This window comes from Mytilus edulis, chromosome 6, assembly GCF_963676685.1.
Source record: "Mytilus edulis chromosome 6, xbMytEdul2.2, whole genome shotgun sequence".
In the NCBI taxonomy this organism is placed as follows: Eukaryota; Metazoa; Mollusca; class Bivalvia; order Mytilida; family Mytilidae; genus Mytilus; species Mytilus edulis.
The window spans coordinates 5231280-5241772 of record NC_092349.1 but is presented as its reverse complement, the minus strand read 5'-3'; the positions used below and the strand labels follow the sequence as shown (position 1 = coordinate 5241772).

Here is a 10493-nt window from a genome sequence, read left to right as displayed (position 1 = left end):
GTGATAAAGAGACTTTCTTCAAGAACCATCTTTAAAGCCCCGGTCGAATCCGTTAATATATTGCTCCAGGGACTTGCACAAACTTCAATAACTATTTATCATTCCTCGATCCGAAGAACGGGGTGCACTGCTTACTTACATCTGTCTGTTCGTCTGTATTCATCCGTGCGTCTGATATGATCGTGTCGCTAAACTTTCAGTAACTGCAAAACAGAACTTCACGAGATTTGGTTGCAAGATTTATGTGACAATGCCATATCGTGTAACCGGTTATCGTGTACTACGATTTCGATTTCAAATTCATTTTAAGTGGGTACTTACATTCTTATAGTTATATATTTGTATATGCTTCATGTAATCGCGTGCGTCAACATTTGTAGTGTTCTAAAAAGATTTTGCTGAAGAGTCCGTAAATTGTTGTATCATTACTGACATTATGTGTGAATATTTAGCGAATTTTATGAAGAAACCACCAGCATCTACAAACTTTTCGTAACTGTTAATTTTACTTTAAAAAAAAGAATAATTGAAGATTGATTGACTTCTTGATTGACAGTTTCCAAATGGAGTGGATAAAATCAGTAGTTAGTTCTACTATATACGCATCGGAAATGAACTGAATGTGAAGGGCATTTTTTTTAAGTAGATATAGAAAGATGTGGTATGAGTGCCAATGAGACAACTCTCCATTCAAGTCACAATTTATAAAAGACACCATGATAGATCAAGGTACGGTATTCAACACAGAGCCTTGGCTCACACCGAACAGCAAGCTATAAAGCCCCCCCTTTCCCCCCAAAAAAAATAAAAAAAATACTAGGGTAAACTCCCATTCAAACGGGAAACCTAAACCAACGGTCACAGGTAAATGCAAATAATTTTGTTGTTAAGTATACTTCTTCTTCTGTTTGTATAATCTTCTGTTTAGGAAAACCAAGAAATTTCTTGTATGTCAATAAAATTATTCTAAAACTACAAGGAAAAGCTGACCGTTGTTCGTCCTGTACGTGTTTGTTTGTTTGTTCGTTCATTTATGGTTTAGTTGTTTTTTCCTCATTAATTTGTCATTGCAAATGCAACACATTTAATACATGTTGCACATCGTGTTAAATGGAATAGAAATAAACTTTTAGTATAAGCGTGAAAATGTTAAAAGCCAATTCCCGTTAGATTTCTTTATAAACTCGACCAAGCCAAAATTTCAATGAACCAATCGAACATTTGTATACATTTTTGCAGCTGAGTATGTTCTCGTGGTAATTTGCTACAAGGAAATATAAATCATTACAACGGTAGTTTATGCGTGTAATACAACCTTCTGAAATTGATGTCTGAAATTGATTTAATAATTACAGAAGATTTGTTTATCTTCTATAGCTATTTGCCGTTCCCTATCCGGATCGATGTAGTCGTGGATGGAAGCTGTATTAATATAGAGAATATATTCCCTAAAGTAAGTAACAGAAATTAGTTTGCATTCAGTTTTCGTATAGTACCGTTGATGTTTTTATTTAATCAAGTAAAAGTCTTCGGACTTGTTTACAAATTTTCATTCCATTTCAAAATTAAAAGCTATGCATGAAATATAATTGTAGGTGTACAAAGAAAACAAAATATAAAGTCGTTAACGTGATTTTTTCATTATACATTCTTGAGAATAAAATGTGATGTGGAGTCTTTGAAGAGACGAGTCAGCATCTCATTAACGCAGAAATGATAACTATATTTCACACTGGTTTTGTGTAAAACATATATTCATGATATTTTACATATAGTTGTAAAAATACTTTAACTACATTCTAAGCAATTCTTCACAGAATGTCAAATTTATATATTCCTCTCAGCTAACTATATATATATATATATGTGTCAGAGCTATGTGTTTGACTTATCTGAGTTATATAGTGCAAGTAGATACACTTCCGACTGGTATAGTAGGACCAGTGGATTTTTAAGAGGGGTCTGATGGCGGAGGGGGGGGGGTCTCATCACGATTCACGAGTTAATTTTTTTGTCAATCACGATTCACAGAAAATTATTTTCCATGATCACGGATCACGAAAATATATATATAAAAAAAATCTGTAAAAAAACGGACCAGTCACGATAGCGAAAATGCGCCGATCACGAAGAACGAAAATAACCCATCGGGCCCCTCTTTAAACAATGATAAAATTTGTATAACAAACACAAATATTCAATAACTTCATCTTTATTTTTATCGTTATGCTTGTTGTGTACCGACAATTGTATCATTTCACATTAAACTTTAAATTTAGAAACCGACGTGAAGGCCAGTATATTATAACCACTTTGCGAAAAATTTCAATTGCAATTTTAGCCCATTATATTTATCAAATGTAATGTAGATTAGATAGAGACGAGACAGCATCCCATCAACACAAATAAAACCAGATATGATTACTATATTTCACGCCGGTTTTGTATACTACATATTGTACTGTATAAAGTCGTTGACTACATTCTGTTGCGGATCAAGGGGGAAAGGGTTGGAACCCCCCTTTTTTGGACGATCAATTCATTTGAATTGGTACATATGGTTGGACCTCCCCTGTTTTTAAAACGGCTGGATTCACCCCTGACTACATTGTAAGCTGCAATTATCCAACTTTATTTAAATAACTATAACGTTAGAGTAGACATACAATCAATTGTTTACTAATATAACTTCACAGTCTATATACATATAAAAAAAGAAGATGTGGCATGATTGTAAATGAGACAACTCTCCACAAGAGAACAAAAAGACACAGAAATTAACAACTGTAGGTCACCGTACGGCCTTCAACAATGAGCGATGCCCGTACCGCATAGTCAGCTATAAAAGGCCTTGAAATGAGTTTACTTAACTATATGTGTTTGACTTAATATCTGAATTATATAAAAACAAGTTGAACCCTTTCCAAACCCTCATTTATGTAATATCTATTTTAGGAGATAATTTTGCAGTTGCATCACGACGTTAAATTTACCTAAGCTGCATCATAGGCTAAATACCATAAATATCTGTTTATGATTAACAATTATAAGTAATTGGGTAATGAAGATTTCTATGAGTCACTGATTTGTAAACTGACAGTGTAATATATTAAATAACATGTATAATGACAAACAAAACAATTTTATGTTATTTACAATATTATTAAGAATAACAAAGAGTTATCACATATCCTGGATTAGATAAAGTTTACTTAACATGGGCGGATTCTTGTTTTCATGTAAATTTGTAAATAAAAATCAGTAAAAATCGCCAGAATGGCATTGCGTGTGTTGGGGGGGGGGGGGGGGGGGGGGGGTCATGGTTATTGTTAATCATTGCCAATGAGACCTGAGAATGAGACAGCCCGTGAAAATTTATGACGTAGAAGCTAGCAACTTTCTGTCAATGTGTGGCCTTCGACAATGAACAAAACACGTACCGCATAGAAAGGGCCACAAACTGTCCACCATGCAGTTAAATACTCAAAAATGAAATTCAAGTTTGGCTATATATTATTTATCTTCTCAAAATGATTTGAACCTACGAATAAACAATAGAGAAACCAACTATAACTTACACATGCATCATAAAGGTTAATCTGTTATTTCCGTGACTTTGACCTCAATACACTGACGTAGCGGTTGTACATTCGATTAGATTAGTTGCTGTATGTGTGATTTTTTTTTCTATTCATATAGAATATTCTTTGTCTAAAAGTGTCGAAAACTTTCTCTTTCTGATCAATTTAACAAAATATTCTAAATATGACAATCAGTTTAAAATAATACAATAACATCTACTGAAACACATCAAAAATATTGATTCCAATCGCAAAGATATCCACATATGCTTGCTATATGGATTTAAGCATCCTGACCTCAGATATCATAGATATAGGAAGATGTGGTATGAGTGCCAATGAGACAACTCTCCATCCAAGTAACAATTTATAAAAGTAAACCATCATGTCTTTTTTTGGAAAAAAAAGATTAATGGCATCAGCTTTCAACCTAATTATTCTGCTTCAAGGAGATTAATTCTTTTCTGACAAGTGTTATATCATACAGAAAATTGCAATAAAAACGTTTTGACTATTGAATAATGAACATGCACATAACAAAAGCATTGCTGTTCACAAAATAAACCACGTGGAAAACAAAATTGATAGCTTTGCAGTTGCACTTTCATATGACATTTTGAAATCTATCTTTTTCACGTATAATTGACTCGTTGTATTAAATGCGTTACATCAAATTCAGGTGATTAGGTTTCTGAGAAAAGTTGAGGGTCTGAATGGCGGTTCTTCATTTCTGTATTCTTGAATTTTTAGGCAATATCTCTCCATTATTTTTACTTTTCGTCCATTATTCTCTTTTTATTATATTCTAGCACATCATAATTCTTTTTAAGCTTCATTTATATGCATTATGTTTTCTGGTCTGTGCGTCCATTTGTCCGTCTGCCTGTTCGTCCGTTCGTCTGTCCCGCTTCAGGTTAAACTTTTTGGACGAGGTAGTTTTTGATGAAGTTGAAGTCCTATCAACTTGAAACTTAGTACATATGTTACTTATGATATGATCTTCATAATTTCAATGCCAAATTAGATATCCCCCCTCATTTTCACGGTCCATTGAACATAGAAAATGATAATGCGGATGGGGCATCCGTGTACAGGGACACATTCTTGTTTCTGTATCTTTTGGGTCCATGTTTGCTTAAATACCCTTTACTATGTTTTGCCTATTGAAAAAGACGTGAATAATATATGTCCATAGTTCTTGAAATCGTCTGAAGCAGATAAATTACAATCACTTCTATCTTCATTTGTTATTATAAGCAGCTTAATTACTGTTCCTTCATTATAAAGTCATTTGCACTGAGGGAAGTGGACACAACACCTGGCAGTGCATAACTATTGTTGTACTGTTTTACAACTCTATATAATTTATGATATTTAATACTTAATAATGTTTTTGCATTGTGTCTATACTCGTACTGTATTGTTTATATGTGCCTTCAACCCCCAGGGGTATAAAAGTGCATGTCATTAATAAATAAATGCTTCTTTTTGTAAATTCATTGGGGTGTAAAAGCGTTGATCGAAGTACATTTTGTATGAAGCGCGGAAGCGCTTCGTTCTAAAAATGTGCGCACGGTCAACGCTTTTACAACCCTATGAAGTTACAAAAAGAAGCATTCAATACTTATAATTACATTTTCAGCTATGATCATGAAAACACGAATTTTATATTTTTTTTATTTTATTCACCTGTGCACTTTATTGTGGGACCACGTGTTAACATGAATGAAAAGTTTTATTGAGTGATGCAATTGCTTACGGAATAACACGTGATGTGCAGTTAGCCAATCAGAATAAAGCATTATAATGAAACATACATCTAATGTTATTATTAGTAAATAATTTATTCTCTATTCTAACCCCCACCCACACCCTCATGCAGGTGATTTGGTTTCTGAGAATACGTCATTGTATAGGCTTCAAATACCGTATGGATACTGTGTCAACTATTACTATGTCCTCTTTTCAATCAAGACCATATAAAGTAGGAAATTAAAATATTGTTGTGAAAGGAGGGTACATGTACTAATATATTATGTTGGGAATTTAAAGTTTATATATATACAAATGCAATCGGTTTAGATGAGAAAAATGATTTAATACATAAGAGCAATTGCGAAAAGTAATATCTATGCCTGCATGATAATAGAGGGTAATGGGTTCTTATGATCTTTTATTACTTATTTCTGTAATATTTTTTCTGAATCTTCGTCATCATACGAAATATACAGCAACAAGTTGCATACTCGTCGAGTACCTATTATATTTTGGAATACCGGAAATATAATATATAGATATAATGAAAAAAATAATGATGACACTAATGATAAACGAAAAGAAAAATAATGAACTTAATATTCTATTTTCCTTTTTTTTTTTTAAATACTAGGAGAAGATTTTTAAGATATTGATCATTGCAGATATGTTAAACATATATTTCCAACATGTACTGTCATAAAACAACGTTACTTTTTTAATCACAAAAATGTCACTATCATTACATAATCTTTACGCACAAAATAAGTCTGTCAAATCTATGATTAAGATGCGTTATCTGAATAAAGATATGTGATGTATGCAGAGTTATAATGAAGTACTGTCATTCAACCAGAATTACGTCACAGGTTTTGTCAATGAAACCGTAAAGTTAGAGGTTGACAAAAGGCGATTCTTCAACGCCAAATCTGATTAAACACAGATCTTTCAGTTTATAATTAAAGGCAACAGTAGTATACCGCTGTTCAAAACTCATAAATCCATGGACAAAAAACAAAATCGGGGTAACAAACTAAAACCGAGGGAAACGCATTAAATATAAGAGGAGAACAACGACACAACACCGAAAAGCAACACACAAAACACCACGAGAATAACAAATATAACATCAAAACCAAATACAAGAATTTGGGATAGATAATTACCGTGCCACGTCTTATCTAAAAAATAAGAGAAAACACAAACGACTCAACGTTAAAATGCAACACACACAGAAACGAACAATATTATAACAATGGCCATCATCCCTTTATGCTTTGATTTACAAGGTTAAACGAGGACTCAGTATCTGTATTTGAATCAGATTGTTCCGCGCCAATTATATTGTTATTCCTATATATATGCGGGCTCAAAACGTTCGAAAACGTCAGCTATTAATATTAAAACAAGGATTATTTTCATTGAAATGTCATCATTGTTTGAAACTGAAAACCCTATTATTTGAGACTGAATGTCTTCGTTGAATTTCTATTCCATAGCATTGAACTATTTTTAAGTGTGGATCATTAAATCTTAGCTTCGTCTGAAATTAAACTTTAATTGAAGAAATCCTCCTCGCAGATGAAAATAAAATAAAATTACTTTACTTACAAATCGTGGTATTTAATTTACTAAGATCCATTAAAACATAAAATTTGATTTCAGTAAGAGCAATTTCTCTATAGAAAGCAATTATTACAATTAGTTATAACGTCAGTTTTCATTTACAGTTATCTGCTAATCTCTGCATCTGTGTATTGCAATAAACGCACGATAGATATTGATTAATTTCAGTTTGTGATAAGATAAGTAATAATGGCAATGTACGAGGAAACATAATTGTAATACGCTTAGATCATTGGTTAAACGCTGGTGTGTATATGCATGGCTCTACAGCTTTACGTTAAAGCTTTAGCAATGATTAGCTTTTTGAAAACCGTACTAAATGAACTTCGACCTATCTTTCAGTAACTACAAGTACTGTTTTAGATTGGTTGATCTTGTCTCTTGCTATTTCTGTATCTTCTCAACATGATTTGTACCTACGAAAAAAACAGTAGATAAACCAAATATAACTTACATATGTATCATAAAGGTTAATCTGTTATTTCTGTGACTTTGAGCTCAATACACTGACGTAGCGGTTAGATGAGTTGCTGTATGTAAACCCCCACCCAATTCATAAAGTATCTGTTATGGTTTTTTAATATAATAATAAAGGAATTAAGTCATTTTACAAAGATAGCACCTTTAGTGATGTCACATTTATGCGTCAAATTAAATTTTTATTATAAGTTTATACAAAATATCAATACAAACGAATATTTGTTCTATTGATATTATCTAAAGTATTGTCATAAATCTTCTAAATGTTTTAAAAATATTGCAACTTATCTACCGAAATACATTTTAAGTATTGCATACAATTTACAAAAATTTAGTCTAAAATCTTACAGCCAATCTACCGAAATATATAAATAAGATAAACCGATTTAAAATAACAGACATCTATATGTCGAAAATATTGCCATGAATCGACCAATATATATGAATACAACGTTTACAATAAGGACTTAAAGCTACCGACGTACTTCTGCAATAATGCACTCAATTTACCTTTGTAATTCACTATAAACGGATAAAATCTGACAACCAATCTACCGATTCGGAAATACATCTAAAATATGACAAACAATCTACAGAAATGCGTCTAAAATAATACAATGAATCTACAGAAATGCGTCTAAAATAATACAATGAATCTACAGAAATGCGTCTAAAATAATACAATGAATCTACTTTTACATCACTAACAAATGACGTCTAAAATGCTGCCCAAAATCTACAAAGGAAGCGTCTACAGTTTACCTATTTGGAAATATATCAGAAATAAAACAAACACTTCAGAAAAACGCATAAAATGATGCACCAAATTTACCAATATTTTTCTGATCAATTTAACAAAAAATTCTAAATATGACAATCAGTTTAAAATAATGCAATAACATCTACTGAAACTCATCAAAAATATTGATTTCAATCGTAAAGATATCCACATATGCATGCTTTATGGATATAAGCATCCTGACCTCAGATATCATACATTTTTAGATATAAGAAGCTGTGGTATAAGCTCAAAGTGCCAATGAGACAACTCTCCATCCAAGTAACAATTTATAAAAGTAAACCATCATGTCATTTTTTTGGAAAAAAAAAGATTAATGGCATCAGCTTTCAACCTAATTATTCTGCTTCAAGGAGATTAATTCTTTTCTGACAAGTGTTATATCATACAGAAAATTGCAATAAAAACGTTTTGACTATTGAATAATGAACATGCACATAACAAAAGCATTGCTGTTCACAAAATGAAACCACGTGGAAAACAAAATTGATAGCTTTGCAGTTGCACTTTCATATGACATTTTGAAATCTATCTTTTTCACGTATAATTGACTCGTTGTATTAAATGCGTTACATCAAATTCAGGTGATTAGGTTTCTGAGAAAAGTTGAGGGTCTGAATGGCGGTCCTTCATTTCTGTATTCTTGAACTTTTAGGCAATTGGTCTCTATTATTTACACTTTTTGTCCATTCAGAGGCGGATTTAGGGGGGGGGGAGCAGGGGGCCCGCCCCCCCCCCCTTTTGGGAAAAAAATTGGTTGCTCATATAGGGAATCACTGAAGCGTGACTGGAGCGGGCCCCCTCTTAGGTCAGTCAGTGGGCCCCCACTTATGAAAATTTCTGGATTCGCCACTGCCATTATTCTTTATTCATTATATGCTCGCACCATAGTATTCTCTTTTCTTTATCTTTTGGGTCCATTTTTCCTTAAATACCGTTTAATATGTTTTGCCTATTGAAAAAGACGTGAATAATATATGTCCATAGTTCTTGAAATCGTCTGAAGCAGATAAATTATAATCACTTCTATCTTCATTTGATATTATATGCAGCTTAATTACCGTTCCTTCATTATAAAGTCATTTGCACTGAGGGAAGTGGACAAAACACCTGCATAAATATTGTTTTACTGTTTTACAACTCTATATAATATTTATGATATTTAATACTTAATAATGTTTTTGCATTGTTTCTATACTCGTATTGTATTGTTTATATATGCCTTCAACCCCCAGGGGTATAAAAGTGCATTTCATTAATAAATAAATTATTCTATATTGTGTAAACCCCCACCCACACCCTCATGCAGGTGATTAGGTTTCTGAGAATACGTCATTGTGTAGGCTTCAAATACCGTATGGACACTGTGTCAACTATTACTATTTCCTCTTTTCAATCAAGACCATATAAAGTAGGAAACTAAAATATTTTTGTGAAATGAATATTTAATAGTACATGTACCAATATATTATGTTGGGAATTTAAAGTTTATATACAAATGTGCAATCGGTTTAGATTAGAAAAATGATTTAATACATAAGAACAATTGCGAAAAGTAATATCTATGCCTGCATGTTTCAAAGAGGGTTATGGGTTCTTATGATCTTTTATTACTTATTTCTGTAATATTTTTCCTGAATCTTCGTCATCATACGAAATATACAGCAAAACATTGTATACTCGTCGAATACCTATATATTTTGGAATACCGGAAATATAATATATAAATATAATGAAAAAAATAATGATGACACTAATGATAAACGAAAAGAAAAATAATGAACTTAATATTTTATTTTCCTTTTTTTTTAAATACCGGGAGAAGATTTTTAAGATATTGATCATTTCAGATATGTTTAACATATATTTCAAATATGTACTGTCATAAAACAACGTTACTTTTTTAATCACAAAATGTCACTATCATAACATAATCTTTACGCACAAAATAATTCTGTCAAATCTATGATTAAGATGCGTTATCTGAATAAAGATATGTGATGTATGCACAGTTATAATGAAGTACTGTCATTCAACCAGAATTACGTCATAGGTTTTGTCAATGAAGCCGTAAAGTTAGAGGTTGACAAAAGGCGATTCTTCAACGCCAAATCTGATTAAATACAGATCTTTCATTTTATGCTTTGATTTACAAGGTTAAGCGAGGACTCAGTATCTGTATTTGAATCAGATTGTTCCGCGCCAGTTATATTGTTATTCCTATATATATGCGGGCTCAAAACGTTCGAAAA

The 10493-nt window shown here is 32.1% G+C and overlaps 1 protein-coding gene across 2 annotated transcripts in view; it reads left to right on the top strand.

Annotated features, from left to right (window-relative positions):
• Positions 1-1169: 1169 nt before the first annotated feature.
• Positions 1170-10493, top strand: part of LOC139526997 (protein unc-93 homolog A-like) — a 32736-nt gene continuing 23412 nt past the window's right edge. Inside the window, exon 1 of one of the 2 annotated variants that reach the window (XM_071322200.1) lies at positions 1170-1457. The gene's annotated coding sequence lies outside the window, so the exon portion shown is untranslated. The remainder of the gene's footprint in view (positions 1458-10493) is intronic. The other variant, XM_071322201.1, reaches the window with a different exon arrangement.